We start from the raw sequence: 18,071 nt of genomic DNA, 5'->3' as shown, positions 1-18,071 counted from the left end.
TCCCCAAACTCCTGCTCTCCACAAAATCCTCTCCAAGAAGCAGCCTGAGCAGCTTCCTTTGGTGTTTGCCGCCAGAGTAGCTGAGCAGGGATCAGGGAGGAGAGGGAGAAACCAGAACGGCACACAGGCCATGAGTGGAGGAGACAGAAATATTTTAAAAGAGAAATTCATTTTTAAATAGGAGATACAAAGGAGAAGGCAAGGGAGAGACAGAGTGAAGCCCCAAGTGGGTGTGGACCAAACTCTGATCCACCCTGCAGTCTCTTGGGGGACACAAAAGCATGCCTGGCAGGAGGTCATATGAAGGAATTAGGGGACCCAGGGCCTATGGGACAGGTGTGGGGCCAGCACACCTCCTTTCAATTCTAGTTTTGGTGGGATTAGAGGAGGTGCTCTGTAACATGGTGAGATGGAGGGGAGGAAGGGGTGGGGCTGGTCCAAGAGCAGAGGATAGAGTTTTTCCCTTTTCTGAGTCACAGCAGGCCTCTTTTTGGGGGTGGGGACACTGAGCAGGAGCTGAGGAGGGAGGGCATGTTGTGAGGCAGCCCTAGTAGGGAAGGGGTCCAGCAGGGTTTTGGGGAGCTTTATGGACAGCTAGGATTAGGGACCTTGACCTTGGGGTGTGTGGTCCTGGCAGGTGTAGGATTTTCTCTGAGGCCCTCAGCGGGGAGAAGGCTGGCAGAAGGCTATGTGAGGACTGACCCATGGCCCAGGAGACCCCACAGATGGACAGTCGGGAAGGTGTTGAAGTCAGGGCACGGGGCTGGGCAGAGAAAGGGTCTTTCCCACTCTTGCTTCACCTGCCCATCCTTTAAGACCTGTTCAGCCCTCACCTTAGCTCACCTGTTCTCTCCTAGAGAGATTCTGTCCCAGGTCAGGCTTTATGTTGAAACCATTCCAGGTCAATGTTCTCTGTCCAGATGGGAGATTCCAGGGATGGGTTTATTATTTTAGTTTAGCCGAGTATGTGGATCACAAGGCCCTTATTGGATGGGAAGTCTGTCTTTAAATTTGTATTTTCCTGATATTCTATAGTGGGTGTCTGTCTTTAAATTTGTATTTTCCTGATATTCTATAGTGGGTATTACTCAGAATGACAAACAACAACAGCAAAACCCTACAAAAGAACCTTCGGTATTTGCCTGCCTATTCTTACTCTATTTTTATTTTATTTTGTCAACTCCTCACATCATTTCAATGCCAGCTGAGCTCCTCTGTAAGCCTGGCCCTCCGTTCTGGGTTCTCTGGCAGGTGAGGCCTGCCCCAGCTGAGCCCTGTGCAGGGGAAAGCAGAGCCTGGAGGTTGAGGGGGGTGCAGTGGCCCTCAATCTGTGACTGCCAGCTGCTGGGGCAGACGCCAAAGGATTACTCAGCTCAAAGCCTTGAATCTGCTGACGGAAGCCACCAGAGGCCACCTTATCATTAATACAATTATTCCCCCAGGGGACAGGTCAGCAACTTCCTCTGACTCCCTGAAGGCTTGTGTGGGTGGGGGTGGGGAAGAAGGTGGTGTGCATGATAAAGGCTGCAGAACTGACCTCCTTCTTGGGGCCCTGGCAGGTAAATCACCTGCCGCAGCCAGCTGGGGCCATCAAACACAGCATCACTAGGTCCCAGGCATGGCCTGGGTCCTGCCAGAGGGAGCAGGGAGTGGCTCCCAGATGATTTGGCCAATGGTCAGGCTAGCTGGCCTCAATTTCCTTCCCAGCAGCTGCAGGCTTTGGGTCTGGGACAAGTCCTGTTCACAGCATAGGGACATGTTTCAATCTGGGAGTTCTTGAAAATGCTCCCTTCTGTACAGTTGTCTTCACTGTCTTTGAGGCAGAGCTCATGGCAAGTGCACGGGCTCCAGAGCTGGCCACCCAGGGACTCTGCTTCTGGTAACCTTCCCCACAGACAGTTTCACAAAGATTTAATTAAACTTGCAGCTGCAGCAATTTTAGTGAAACACCCATCTGCAGACAACTGGCTAAATCAGGCTCCATCCCTGCTGTGGCATGCCAGCAGCCATGGCAAATGGTGGCATTTCTATACTCACTTACATGGACGTATGCCCGCAGTGTTTCCACCTCAAGGCCAGTTACAAAACAGAGCTTATAGGTCGATTTCATGTGTCCCAGGGGAATTTCTGGCCAAGATCATGGGACGACTTTCTCCTTGGCAGGACCTCTGTGAATCAATGGCTTCTTTCTCTAGAGCGAGGAATAGAAGATTCAGAACTCTAAGAGGCAGACACCAGCAGGAACGCTTCTCAACAAAACCTCTTTATTCTCTTCTCAAGATAACATTTAGAAATAATCAGATACTTCCTTGCACAATCTTTGCAGCCCTTGGCTAGTGAAGTCCCCTTGAAATTTTTCAAAGGCCTGAGCAGAACTGGAGGGTCGCTGTCCTGTCATAGGACAGGCAGACACAAAGCAGTCTGTCCTGAGGCTTCATGGCCAGGTGACCCCCTGCCTCCTTTGCACTGGAGATGACTGGCAGGCACATGTCTAGGTCAGCTGCTCCCTCCTCTTGAGTCCCGCTTTCCCCAGAAGAGCTTCTCGGTTCTCTAGCAGAGCATTCGGAAGACTCCAAGGCAGATTTTCTCACCACAAGCAGAAATTTCCCTTTCTCATTTCACAGTTTCATAATACATATGTATTGCAATTACAGTCAGGGCAAAAGAAAGTTCATTTCATTTCTAGAAAAGAGAAAGGGAACTTGGAGTCAACATGACCTATAATAAGTCTAAAAGGAAATATGTATGAAGAAATTAAGGGGTGAGGATGCAAAGTTGGTCATGTCTCATTTTCTTTCCCTCATTAAACCAGGGCAGGGCTGAAATCACCAGCAGCTGGTCAGGCCTGGGCCTCTGCTGATGGGAACAGCTGCAGCCTACAGTGGGGGTGGGCCCATCCTGGGGATTCCCCTGCACCTGCTGTACCAGGCATAAAACCTTGGCTAAAGAGAGGATCTGGGTTCCCCAGGGAGTGGGGTGGGGTGGAGAGCTATCTGAAAACTAGCACAGAAGTATTTAAAAAATTGAACATGAGGCACAGCCATGCCAGTGCACACTAGCTGACTGACCCTCCTAGTTATGATATTTATTTCTTCCCAGAATGAAATAACCTACAACAGGGTTTTTCAATCTTGGCACTATTGACGTTTTGGGCCACTTGACTCTCGGTTATGGGAGCTGACAACCGAGATGCTCTACCCACTCCATGCCAGGAGCACCCCAGTTGTGACATCCAAGATGACTTCAGACATCACCAAATGTCCCCTGAGGGGCAAAAGCAGCCTGGGTTGAGAAGGGAGATTTTGCAGGACTGGCCTCAGCTGTGTTCACAGGACATTCGCTGCATCTGTTCTCACAAATGCAGGAAGCACATGTCCCAGGACCCCTGGGGCTCTCCCTGCCCTGGGAGCCCCAGGTTCATGAGGCAGCAGCGCTCTTCCTCATTATGTTGTGCAGACTCAGGAGCTATCAGGAAGATTGATCAAAGTGTTCAAAGAGTTTTTTCTGAAGGAATCTTGTACTATTTTTCTCTTTATAGTTTTCTGTATTGTTTAATAATGACCATGTATAATTCTAATCAAGATAAAACAACTTTTCAAATTTTTGAACAAGATCAGTTAATTTGAAATATTTGTGAATAATACTATAGAAAATATCTATTAAGAAAATTTAATAAATTTAAATTCTCAGTGTTTATATGTGTAAACGTAATGCTTAGAACAACACCAACGGAGAGGTATTATTATTTTAATCTTACAGAGGAAACTGACAACACAGGGAGGTTGAGCCACTTACCCAAGGTCAGCTAGTAAGTGACAGAGCTAAGTGACAGATCTGGTATCCAAATTCAGTCACCTAAGTTGGCTATTTTATACTTTTATATATTTAATAAAGGAAATCTTCTCCAGATGTACCTTGTCTCTGGGTAGGCCTAAAGGATAAAGCAGATATTCTGGGCTTTATTTGTGGAAAATCACTTTTTTTAATATTTATTTTTTAGTTTTAGGTGGACACAATATCTTTACATTTATTTGGTGCTGAGGGTCGAACTCAGTGCCTCTTGCATGCTAGGCGAGCACTCTACCATGGAGCCAGCCCTGGAAAGTCACTTTTGAACTGGCATTTCTGTAACCAGTTTTTCTATGAGATTGCAGATTCTTCTTCTTCTTCTTCTTTTTTTTTTTTTTAATATTTTTGAGTTGTAGTTGGACACAATACCCCCACTTTATTTATTTTTATGTGGTGCTGAGGATTAAGCCCAGGGCCTTGCCTGTACTAGGCAAGCGCTCTACCGCTGAACCACAACCCCAGCCAGAGATTGCAGATTCTGAATGCAGAAAATAATAAAATCCATTGAGAAAGGCTAAAGACATTCTGTGGGAAAACTTTCATGTTTTCTGTGTCTGCTTTTAATGAGTAGCTCTGGGGCGGCACTGGGCACGATTGGGAGTTGCTGTGGTTGTGTGCATGTGCGTGTGTGTGTGTGTAGGAATGCACACATGGGGTTTGAGACTGTCACATGACCATGGATGGCTGAGTTGTGCTGTGCTGGCACAAGGAAGCCACTGCACCTGTGTCTATTGTGGATTGTTCCTGAGGTCCCAGACAATGTCATGACAGCTGCAAGGATAGATAGAAACTTCCCAAATGGAACTCTTAAGATGAACAGTATTCAAAGGTAATATGTGGCATATTTTCCTACATGACTTTTAAAATATATGTATATTAGTTATCGATGGACACAATACCTTTATTTTATTTATGTACTTTTATGTGGTGCTGAGGATTGAACCCAGTGCCTCACACGTGCTAGGCAAGCTCGTAGCCTCTGAGCCACAACTCAAGTCCCTTGCCTGACTTTAGATATTGAAGTAAGTTCTGTTTTCTCATATTCTTTATTAGCTATATTTATTAACTTGGCAAAAATGTTAAATTGAGGTAACACATATCCAGTGCCCCTCCACAGAGAGGAAGGATATGTTCTTTAGAAAGACATTCTAGAAAAAGCACATGCTCAAAGCATTTCTCCCTAAATCATAATCTGTAGGAGGGTCCTGGTGGCACAGCTGCACCCTGCCCTGCCCTGTGCTCTGGCCACAAAGATCTCTAGGATCCCTGTACCTCGAATACTTCTTCCCAACACATGGCCTTCACATATGCTGTCCTTTCTCTTTTGTGCTATTTAGACAGAATTTCTTACATGAACTCTGCATCATCATCAGTATTGAGAGTTGAAATCAGGGGCATCCAGTTCTTTTTATTTTTTTTTTAAATTTTGAAAGAGGGTCTTGCTAAGTGTTCTGGGCTGGCCTTGGACTTGAGATCATCTTGTCTCAGCCTTCCTAGTCTCTGGGATTATAGGCTTTGCCATGGTGCTAGGCTTTGGCAGTCTAATTTCAAAGGAAACTTCTAACAGTAAATTTGTGACCTATCATTTTTGTTTGTTTGTTCTGGTGTGTGATTTATCAGTTCTTCCCAGAACATGATCTTAAGGCGAGGCTCCTGCATAAGACAGTGAAGCTTAAAATATTTTTCCTGGACATGTGAAAGTATTTTGAAAATAAAATGTTTAAAACAAATACAATCAAAGCTGTTTAGTTTCTATGACGATGGCATTACAGTTATGTCTAATAAAAAAGAATCCTTACCTGCTAGAGATTTATCCTGAACTACTTACAGGAGTTTCTCAGTGTCTTGGATTTGCTTTTGAAGCTTACAAAAGTTAAATATAAAAAAAAAAGAAAGAAAGAAAGCAGGTGACTGAACTGAGAATAATTAAAACTGACGGCTGATGACAGTGAGGAGGACTTGTATTTTATCCACCTGTTATTTCTAATTTTGTTTGCCATTGAAATTTTACATGACAAAAGTGAAACAAGAAATGTGGTTGATGACTTTGGACACACTCTCCAAATCTTTTCTGCTTTTCTCCTCTGCTTCCACCACCTCCACCCTAAGTCTGTCTTCACTGACAATTCTCACCTCTCTCTACGCAGTTTGTGAGGTGTCCTCCCTGAAACCGAAGAGGAGAATCCCCGCGCAGGCGTGGAGCGCCCTGGCTATTGTGCCTCAGCGCCCCCTCCTGGTCGGAGCCAAGGTGCGGCGCGCCGGGGCGGAGCCGCGGTGGGCACTGTCCCCGGGAAGGAGACAATGTTGGGGACTTGGAATGCCCTTCCTCTCCTTCTCCAGCTGACTCCTTCTCCCACCCCAACACCGGCTCCGATGTCTCTCCTCAACCCCGATGGCTCCCCACATCCCAGTCCTGATCAGAAACCCTCGTGCCCTCGTGATGGCCCGTGACCTCCACCGAGACCACCAGCTTTATGAGAGCCAGAAATTTGTGTCTTGTTGAAGGGCCTGATAATTACCTGTTGAGCTTCTGAGTGGAGGTAGCCAGCCCAGGGTCCCTGAAGATTGCCGCTCCAAGCTGGGCACCCCTCTCAGACCTGCAGGAGAGGGTCGACCTGCCCCCTGGGGTGTCCACGGCTCCCGCCAGCACCCAGGCCCCTGCACGCTGCTGCCCACTCCCCCACCGCAGGCACCACTGGCCATTCCGTCCTAAGAGGTCAAAACATTTACTTGCAACTGAAAACAAATCAATTTAGAGACTCTGGGAAGAAAGGTGTGAAAGTGAAGAATTGCTAATAATCGATAAAGAGAATGTGTTTTAATGAAAGGGCTGAAACAGAAAACTGGACAAAGTGATCAGCTCCCTGAGATTGGAATGCCCTTTTCCCAGGGATGACTCTTGAGTTTCCAGTCATGTTTTTGTTGGCCAGAAACCCAGCCCCTGGTGTATGACAATGGTTTTCAAGGTGGGCTGGCAAGGGTGGTCTTGTTGTCACTTCCACCAGAAAACCCTTGCTTTTGATCTTTTTATACTTGCTAGAATTTTGATTGCAGAAAGGTTTCCTTTTCCTAAAAAGGAACAAGAGGATTGCAGGAACCTTAGGTAAGAGACTACCTATTAGCTGGATGGGGTGGATAAGTCTCTTTCCCTCTCTGGGCCACTATAGTGAGTAAATAGTAAACAAGTCTTACCTGGGTGAGGGCAGAGGACTTAAATTAAGGACCCCTCAGGTTCTCTCCAGATGTAAGGTAACATGTACCAGTAATTACAAAACACTTGCAACGCCCAGAAAGACCACAAGATGGAAGCATTATCCCATGAGAGAAGCTCTCCCCGGCTTTATAGACTGTTTTATTCCCCCAAATTCTAGCACAATCGTGGGGATTTGAAGTTATAGAAAAGAAAACGTCATCAGTACATACTTGCAACTTGAGGCAGAGGGTTTAAACTCAGTGACGAGTCCTGGCAAAGTTTTCCAGTGTTTAATGCACAATTTTGTTTCCTTTACCAAAGAACTAAAGAGGAGCTTATACAACGGGGTCAGGAGACATTGTGTAACATCGTGGTGGCATCTCCATCCCATTGGAACATTTGCTAAATTTTGTTCTGATACATTGGTTCATGTGTGTTAGAGCTCCCAATGTTTCATAAACATCCAGAATATGGGCGTTGAATGGAATGGAGTTAGATTTGTTGCATTGAATCACCGAATGGCACTTTGGCATTAAAATATACAGTATTTCCCCCCAAAAGGATTTCCTTTGCTACTACAAGAATTATTGAGATGGAGACAGAGTTTTGGGTTACACTTTGGTTTTTGTGTATTTTAGAGGTGATTTCTTTAAGGATCAGATTACTGGAAATTGGTGTTCAATGAGCTGGAGGAATATTACGGAATTAAGATTAGGTTAAACCTGGAAAACCTGTCATATATGAGGGTCTGTTACACACTGATGAAATTCTGCCAGTCACGCTTGGTCTGGAGTCTTTGTCATGCTACACTTTACAGTAGGAAAAAAAAGTATGAAAGCAACAGGATTAGGGAAACATTGTACTGAGAGGGCACCTTATCCAGCAGATGTTCAGAGCAGGGCAGGGTGAAGTGGAGGAGCCTCTTGAGTTAACTTCTAGCGGCCATGAGAGGCAGGGAGCTCTAAAGTGCTTGGAGGAATAGTGGAGATGATGGTGGCTTCCTGGGAGCACCTGTCATGCTTGGGAGTAGATGCCCGGAACCTGAGAGCCTGGGAATTTTCTGGACACAGACCTGCCTGCTGCTCCCTCACAGTGTGGTCACCGGCAGAATAAATGAAATGACCATTTCTGAATCTAGGCTGCAGCACCTGACCACATAAGAGCCCTGGCGCGGTTGTGGACAGGCCTGGGCAGGTAATGACTGGCCTTTTGTCATCTTGATTGCTGCTGAGGCTTCCTGTGGCAGAGAGCTTCCAGCGCTTCCTGAGTAGAAGGGTCACTCTTAATATGATAGTAAAATCAAAACGAAGTTGCTAACTAAATAAAAACATGACTTCAAAGCAGAATTAAAACCAACATTGATGGGAGAATGTTTTGCTGAAACTCAGTTGCCCTTCACAACATGGAGATAGGAATCAACTGAATGGTGGGAGTTGCTTGGGGCTGGGCAGGTAATAACACCACGCCACTCTTCTGTGCCTGCTCTGCTGCATTCTTTTCATATTGGCTTAGCTCATGGCAGTTAAGGAATTATTACCTGAATGTGGTGCTGGATTAATGGTGGCATTGGGGTAAGGTGGTTTGTCATGCAGCCGTGGATGATGCACACAGGGGCAGTACCTGAGAGTGTGGGTTGGTTGTGAGGGGCATGGTTCTGAGCTTTGAGGAGCCACCAAGCAAAACAATACTGAAAGCCAGGCTGATAGCACTTGTGGCTCATGTAGAAGCAGCAGCCAGGAATTCTATGGTCAGGGTGAGAAGCTTGAGGCTGGCACTGGCATCAAGTTCAAACAAATTTAATTCTTTGGGTCCCAGTACACTTGTCCCCCTTCCTCCTTTGGTTAGCCTCCAATCAGAATTGACCCTGGGCTTTGAAAAAAGAATGTACATGTTAAGCAGGACAGAGAAGTAAAGGTGGCTCCTTGGAGCATCTTCCCTGGAAGAAATGGGTGTATGTGTAAATGTCACAGGAGTGTGGGGCCCGTTGTCCTGAGTCTCAGAGTGGGAGAATCTCTGTGAAGCCACAATAATCAACAACGAGGTCTGCCGTGATCAACTCCACATGTTCAGGAAGCCAGTTCTGGCCGAAGTTCAGTTTTAAAGGGAGTTTTGCCTCACATATGGATGTGTGATGCTTTAGGATAGGCAGTCCCATTCAGCGGAACAAGACAAGCTCTGAAACCAGACAGATGTGGGTTCGAATTCCGCCATCATGCATGATCTATGTGATTACAAGACAGTTCCTTACCTGGCTGACACCTGGTTTTCCCAGCTGAAAAATGGAGCAGAAGGAGGTACCCTGTTGCCTGGGGAGTCTCTGAGTGTTAAAGGACATGTGGATGATATTGCCCAGAGGTGCTACAAGTGCAAGCTCCTTAACCATCTGATCAAGAGACAAGTCTGTGTCACCTATTCCAGCTACAGAACACAGACAACCCCATAGTGTTACTTTATAGTAGGTTCTTTGCAGACACCTAGCTGCATCTGCCCCTTCACTGGCCACTCATCCAGGGTGTCCTCTGTTTGCAAGTGTTTTGGGTTACACAGCATTTGTAGGATCTGTTGGAGTTATGCATTTCTAATGCCCAAAAAAGTGCTGGACACATAGTGGGTGCTCAGTAAATATTTGTTGAATGAAGGGAAGATGGCAGCCTTAACCTTTATTGGAGAGGCTCCCCAGTGGGTGGAAGATGATGAACAGACACTGCAGTGTTTGAAGTTCTTGGCTCCTATCTCAAAGGGTGCAGGGATCAGACATCATTCCCATCTTCCTTCTGGGCTAACAGAAAACCATTGTGTCCAGCAAAGTCATGTGTCCAGAAACCAATGATGGATCCTGATTGGTTCAAGCTAATCAGGGAAAAGCTAATTTAGCCAATAAGAGGAAGTTTGCTGGATATAGGAGGGGGTCCTGGGGCTGTTTGCTTTCTTGGTAAATGGAGACAAGTGCAACCGCAACTGTTCTTCCTGTGTTCTTTCCTGAAGTCAGATGTGGTATATATACACAATGGAATATTACTCAGCCTTAAAGAAGAATGAAATTATGGCATTTGCTGGTAAATGAATGGAACTGGAGACTATCTTGCTAAGTGAAAAGAGCCAGAGGTTGAATTTTTCTAAATATGTGGAAGCTGATCCAAAATATGGGGTGGGGTAGAGGGGAGAAAGAAAGAGAGAGAAAGAAAAAAAAGGGAGAGGTAATCTCATTAAAATCAAGGAAAGATCACTAGTTAGACAAAGGGGATGGAGCGGGAGGAAGGAGAAACTGGGAAAGGGAAAACAGTGGAATCAATCTGACATGAATATACCACAGGATCCCAACATCAAGTATATCCATGAGACACTATAAAAAACTATAAATAAACTGCAGAAATATCAGTAGCTGGAAGGGAGCAGAGGAAGGGAGGAGGGGGAGGTGCTGGAGGCTGAACTAGAGCAAGTTATATTCCATGCTATTGTGATTATGTGAAAATGTGTCCTAATGTTAGATATAATTCAAAAGAATCAATAAAAAAGTCAATTAGGCATATCTGTCAATAAAATTTTTAATTGAAAAATCAATTAGAAAAAAAAAGAATCTACACTTTGCAGAAGAAAGTTGTATACAGAACCTCAGAAGTCATTTGCTTATCTTCCCAGTGGATCCAAGAAAGCCTGCAACATTCCCACAACACTCAGTGTCTCACTGTCCAAAATGTGATCCTGGACCAGCAGCATCAGCAACACTAGGGAGCTTGTTTAGAGTCAGGGCCCAGCACAGATCCCTGAGTCAACACCTAAATTCAACAAGGTCCCCAACTTAGACACACTCTTCCCAGGGACTCTCAGCCCCTGCTAATATTTCCTGAAGAAATATTAGTTGTTTGGTCCCTACCCCAAACAACTGAACCCTGGGATTGCAGGGAGGGGCCCCTCAAGATCATGATTCTTTTTGAAGGTCCATTTTATTTCATTACATAACAAAGCTTAAAAAAATACTAAGCCAGATCCTGCCATTTAATAGCTGTGTCTTCAATCATGTTACTTATTCTCTTTGAGCCTTTATTTATTTTTCCATAAAATGGCCACAGAAGAGTGCCCACTTCATGAGAGTTGTCGAGAAGATGAAATTAAATGATGGAAAGGGCCTAGATGATATCTGGCACATAGTAGGTGCTCAGCTAATTAGAGTTTCCTGGCCTCGATGATGATTACCAGATCATCTGGTATCTGGAATCCCATGCAGATTTCCAGGCCTGTTCTAGTGTAGGCACGGGCACCTGGCGGCTGATTGAATGAGCAAACCAGGTGATTCTTATTAGACAACTTAGGGAAGATTTGCAAAAGGTGGGAGTTCTCCTTTTGCTTTTTTTTTGTACTTTATTTTCCCCCATAACTTTTTGTTTTGGAAAAATTGACACTTCAGACATGTATAGTATAAAGGATGTGTACCTTCATTAATAGGCATTTAGTCACCTAAATTCATTTTACCTTATTTGTGCATCTTCTCTCTCTCTCTCTCTCTCTCTCTCTCTCTCTCTCTCTCTCTCTCTCTCTCAAACACACACACTCACACATAAAAGCAAATGGAAGACACCGTGATATCCATTGCTATATGTATCACATGCTTCTGCTTCCACACCCCACATCACATACAAGAAGTTTTACACAGATTTGATCATATTATATTACATACAATCTACATTCAAAACTTCCCTCTTCCCCAATGTTTCTGATAACTCCTTTTTTGAGGGTCTCACTGTCTGTTTTAATCAGCTTTTTTTTTTTTCTGCTGTGACTAAAAGATCTGACCAGAACAATTTTAGGGAAGAAAAGTTTATTCAAGGGCTCACAGTTTCAGAGGTCTTAGTCCGTAGAAGATCACCTCCATTCCCTGGGGCTGGAGGGGAGGCAGAACGTCATGGTGGAAGAGTGTGGCAGAGGGAAGGAAGCAGCTCACATGATGATCAGAAAGGAGAGAGAGAGAGAGAGAGAGAGAGAGAGAGAGAGAGAGAGAGAGAGAGAGAGAGAGAGAGAGAGACTCCACCTCTAGATACAAATATATACCCCAAAGCCACAGCCCCAATTCCCACCTCCTTCAGCCTCACTTACTACTTCAGTTACCACTCAGTTAATCCCCATCAGGGGATTCAATCACTGATTGGGTAAAGGCTCTCACAACCCAATCATTTCTCCCCTGAACATTCTTGCATTGTCTCACACGTGAGCCTTGTGAGACACCTCACATCCAAACCATAATACTGTCTCTTACTCTTTCCTACTGTTAAGCCTCTCTGATTGCTGGGAACATCTCATTTTGAACCAATCTGACTCCCTGTCACTTACCTGCTCTGATCTGTTGGGGGTATCCAGGTTCTGGTTATCTGTCCCTGATAGTCTTGAAGTGTCTGAAGGTTGAAGACACTCAGTTCCCCCATCAGGACCATTCCTGTCCTGGTTGTCATCCTCTGGGTTCTTTCCTGGTGGTCAATAAACCTGCCTGTCAGTATCCCCTATAACTGGAGACTGGTGGTCCACGCTTGGGCCTGGCTCTTATCACAGAGTGGACTTATTTACTCCTGGTGGCTCTGAAACTTCCATGGCAGCCTGAAGTCACAGTGGTCACACTGAACTTGGGCAAACAGTGCTGCTCTTTTTTATCCAGTTCTCGTGGAATCTATATTCATTGGCTGGAACACATGCAGAATATATCTTGAGACCATATCATTTGTCAGGTCCTAGGGAGACAGAGATGGGGATGATACAAGCTCAAGCCTCTAGGGGGCGCTGTAGGAACCCAGCATCACCAAGTATTGGCTGAGCAGAGGGAAACCTGGGTCTCTAACTTTGACCTATGGCTGTGAAGAGAAGCTAGTGTATTCATCATGCTCTCTGGCACTTAGTGAACTTCTGATTTGGGCGCTGAAGAATAAATGGAGTTTGGGGGGATGGTTGCATAACATGGTGAATGCACTAAATAACACTTTGCTGAACACTTGAAAATGGTTTTAATGATGAATTTTATGGTAAGTGAATTTTACCAGGATAAAATATAGAGAACAGATGGAAGTTTTCCAGGTAGAAAAGGTGCATGGGAGCAGGAGAAGGTAGCATCTTAGGTAAAATAATGTTTCTGAGACTTATTGGTGAACTGTTGCACAAGAAAAGAGTCAGGAACAGAGCTTGTAGGCATTCCACCAGAGACGCGCTAGCCAAGGACAACTTTCAACTGACGTTAAGATCCAAGTCATATTTTACTTTATTATGCACCAAGATAACTTGAAAGATTTGCCAAACATCCTGCTAAAATTGAGACCAAGGTGAGGTTAGCTCAAGGGGATTTTGAAGGACCTTAATTCAAGTGAGAGATGGAACCCACTGAACCAGGAGGGTGGTGCTCAGTCTTTCCTGCACAGTAGAATTACCTGGGGGAGGTTTAAGGAAATACATGGGAAATTGCAGCCCTGGAAGGTGGTGCTCATGCCCAAGTGTTTAAGCATCTCAGGTGGTTCTGACACACAGCCAAGGTGCAGAAATTGGGTCAACTAACAGGCTTGAGTTCTTTTTATCAAGGGTGTGTCCTGTTCCCCATTGGCCCAGTTGCCCAGAGAGCACCCAGGTCAACATCTGACAAGCCAACTCCCTCTGAAGGGCTCCATTCTTCTTTTTGGAGGGGGGTGGTATTGGAAATAATGTGGATAGAGCATGAGTAAGGTCGGAGAAAACACATGTTACCAAAGCGGATCTTTTAGCCAGTTTATTGTATTTTTACAATAAAAATAAATTAGTCATACACAAAAATAGTTGTCATTTTTGCTGAAGAGAAAAACAGACTGTATTTACTCATATAATTCACCTTCTACTCACCACCTTCTTACATAATAATTTAACACTATGAAGGAACATGGAATTGATGGGAGCATTTAGTGAGCTTCTTGCTCTGAGTCATGTGGTTCACAGGACGTCCCCAAGGAACTGGCCCCAGCAGTCCCCAGCAGGGACTGTGGAGGTGTCATCAGAAATGAGGAGGCTACCCCATCCTGCCAGGCGGCCCTCCTCCTTCCCAGCTCTGACCAGTCCTCCTGAGCAACAGATGCTGGTGAGCCCAACAGAGAGGGCAACAAAGAAAGAACGAGAAGGACAAGACACATGTCCTTCTCCAAATGTTGGGGGATGAGGAGAGAGCAGATTATATGAGGAAATATAATATTTAAGACAGAAAGGTGGCAATCCGGTTCAGGTACAATACCAGGGGTGAAAGTCCCTTGAACGAGTCAAAAAGCGGAGCAGTTTACACTTGACCTCAAACCCCAAGGAGTTTGGCTAATCAGTATACTAAACAATTGTAAAAAATGGACTTAGAATCTCTTAGGCATTATTGTGTGCAACATTCCAGGGAACTGGGTTAGTATGATCAGATGATCTTACACAAAATGTGGATGGCATATGTAAATAAATACCTATTAGGTCCCTTTAAAATTAACATACTCTAAATAATAGAACTATTTTGGTGTAGTGACTCATTCTGCACATAAAGTTCAGAATACATATTTCCTATAAACATTTTGTATTTACAAAGAACAAAATAATAAGTTATAACAAATTATATCCTTCTGTCAAACTGGATGGCGGGGAGCTGGGGGTCAAGGGATGTGGGAGTTAGTTTGTGTAACAGAATGGGTTTCCTCTCACTGAGGTGAGGGACTCATTGTCCGGAAGATGCTGAGAAGGTTGGCTGGAAGTTTCCACCATCTCGTGGTCATTTTCCCATGGCATGATGGGAGTTGGATAGGCCCAGGAATGGGGACAGATGGTTCAGGGTGGACAGAATTACTTTGCACCAGCAAAGGTGCAAGAAATCAAAGGAGGTAAGAGAGTTCTGTTAGGTAAAGGAGCCCAGCCAGGAGGAGGCTCAGCCTCCATCAACATGTGTGATCCCAAAGAGGCAGCCAGGGTCACAGCATGCCTGCACACTCCTCTGTGGCACAGGACCAGATGAGGCAACTCTGACCACGTTGTTAGTGATGCTCTGAGATACGAGGCCACAGCCAGCTCAGGGGAGCGGTGTACTGGCGAGCTTGAAATGGCTGACAGGGTGGCAAAAGTCAGGAAGGGGAAGTATGTAGGCAGTGCACTGCCATCCCAGAACAGATGGATTAGAGAAAACTGTGCTTCTTAAAAAAAAAAATCACCAAAGCCCAGACCTGAAAATGACCTTGAACATCATGGTGCCCAGCCAGATGTCTGAATCCCACTCCTGCAGCCCAACACATGGCCATTTGGCCTCTGCTGACACCTCCATGATGGGTCAGTCACCACCTGCCCTAGAGTCCCCCTGCCTTCAACAGGATCCAACTTGTGGATAGTTGGTTTTCCTGCAAGAGTTAAAATCTGGCTCCCTGCAACTTGTACCTCCTGGTCCTAGGATGGCTTTCCTGGTGCCTGAGTCTCTGCTCCAGGCTGCACGTTCTCAGGAGGTCCTTTCTGCTGTTTCTGATCATCTGCATTCTTCACTTGGACTCGACATTCTCATCTGAATGTTACACGTGATCAACAGTCTTCCTAAAGCATGGCTCCAATGATCACAGACAAAACGGGGTTTGACTCTCGTCCATGTTTTCTCCTTGCATACTCTAAAGGTATTTTAAGCTTTATTTTTTTGGTGGCTTCCTCCTGCTTTCTCAATACACTGAACTGAGTTACCTGAAACTCTTACATCTCTTGCACCTGTTACTTGTGTAGTTAAAAAAAAAATTCCAAATGTAAACCTTTATGTTGCTTCCTACTGACTTGTGAAGCTTTGGGATTTATTCTAGCTTCACTGATTTTCTTTGATTCAGAACCTGTTACCCAAGCCATTAGCTCCACAATTTCATGTTATCCACAATTTCTATTGGTAGGGCATCTATTTTCCTAAGTCATATTAAAAAATGTCTTGTATGGCAAGGGATCAAATGCTGGTCTCTGCCTTCCAAGCTGATACAATCATTCAGCTTGACTTACATTTATATTTTCTTCCCACATTAGAAATTGATATTTCAACTCTAAAATAGGTGTATTAATAATAAAAAAAAAAGACAGTTGCTTAGGAAGGCTGGCTTGAGTTTCAGATTCTCCTGTCTCAGCCTCCCGAGTCACGGGATTATAGGCATGAGCCACCATGCTCAGTAATAGTGGCCTGGAAAGGCAATATCTAGATTTCTCTCTCTGCCTTACAGCTCCATGAAAATAAACCAGGCTGGTGTCCCTTTTACTCCTTTATAAAGCCACACTTTCTAAAACAAAAAGTGCTGAACCTAAACACTTTTGAGAATAAGTGGGAGATACATATTCAAGGACATAAAGAAAAAACAATATCCAATGAACTCTGGGCCAGAGAAGTGAGACAAAAGGACAGATAGGGCAGTTCTGAGCATGCCTGCCATACAGTGGCTCTTGTGACTCCCAAGAGTGGGAAGGAGTCTCCCTCACTGTGGTTTCCCACCAGCTGGCAGCTATGGCTTAATGAAGGGAACTGATGCCCTCTAGTGGCCGGGTTGACAAGGTGTCTTGTTAGTGTTATTATGAGGTCCCTTTTCCGTGGCAAGAACTACAGGTGGTGGTGAGAACGTGGAGGATGGATAGGTCGGGTTGGCTTCTACCTAGGGCAGCAAGAGGCACCATTTCCTTTTCTGATAGTGAAAGAAACAAAGCAAACTACTTTTGTTGGAAGTTTTGCTTTTTTTTTTGAGACAAAAACATATCATAGCTTTAGTTTATCTAATTAAAAAACTCAGATCATGAAATGGGGCAATCCAATGCACAGAAAAAAAAACTGATAAGATAAAAACTTCACTACCACATTATGGCAAGGCAGGAAAAATGGAGAGACCTGAGAAGGAGATGGCAGATAATAAAAGGAGAGGGTGGAAAAATGGGGACAGAGGAAGGAGACAGAGCCACCTGGAGGGAGAGGGTCATCCCAAGGCGGGCTTTTCTCAGACTTCCTCCCAGGAAAGTGGTCTGGAAACACCCGACGGTCTGACTGCATGGGTTGTGCGATGGAGAAGGGCATTTGGATACCCGAATAAAAAACTAGGGAATTGGCTTTCTAAGACAAAAATGTCAACAGACCCTCTGTTCTATAATCTACAACCTTCCAAAGACTAGCAAACTCCAAGAACATCTCAGTTGTTTGTTGTAAGAATAAAAAGACCTCTTGCTGACGTGCCCTTTTTCCTGGAAGACGTGTCCCTTTGTTCCTACCTGGCCATTATCATGGGAGGATCATAGTCCTTTGAAGGAACTGTTAGGTAACATTCAGGATCATAGGACACTGTTTCATGTCAAAGAGACAAAGCCATGTTGACCTCACCTGGTCATGAGATTCCTGAGTTGGAAGGACCAGCATGTGCTCCTTCCTTCTACTTGACAGAGAAGTCCCTTTGGGGACAGAGAGACCCAGGGGTGTGGTGGCCCATGCCTCTGTTGGGCAGCTTTGATGGCTAGAACATTTTCCCTCACTGGAGCTAAAAGTCAGCCTTCCTCTCTTCCATTCTGTCCTGTCTCCAGCATGTAAAGAAAACCTCCTCCAGACAATCTTTCAAATGACCAGCTTGTTTAGTGATATCTGGAAGCAGCTGCATTATAGTAAAAACTTCCCTGTGACAAGAAGCAAAAGCAAGTGGCAAGAGGGAAACAGAAGGCACTGGACAGAAACTGTCTATATATGTGGCTTCTCACATCTCTTTTTGTTTGGTCAGCAGGGCAGGCTGGGCTTCTGCTGGGCTGTGGACCTGCAGGAGTCACATGAGCATCAGGGGAGATGAAGATGCTGTGGGAAGTGGTGCCTGTGCTCTCCAGGAAGAGGAGCTGGGAGGGACCCTCAGAAAGCCCAAGGCTGGTGGGAATCCTAGTGGCATGTGCTGGGTCAGGCTGGTGATATCACTTCCCAAAGCTGCAAACAATCATCAAGTTGGCAGAGTTCCAGGTAAAAGAGCTCATGGGAGAAACTCAGTTGCTAAAAATACAGACTTGCTTTACAGGGGTAACATGCCCAGGGCCAAAAATA

Source organism: Urocitellus parryii, chromosome 6, assembly GCF_045843805.1.
Source record: "Urocitellus parryii isolate mUroPar1 chromosome 6, mUroPar1.hap1, whole genome shotgun sequence".
NCBI classification, from domain to species: Eukaryota; Metazoa; Chordata; class Mammalia; order Rodentia; family Sciuridae; genus Urocitellus; species Urocitellus parryii.
This window is presented reverse-complemented; position numbering follows the sequence as displayed.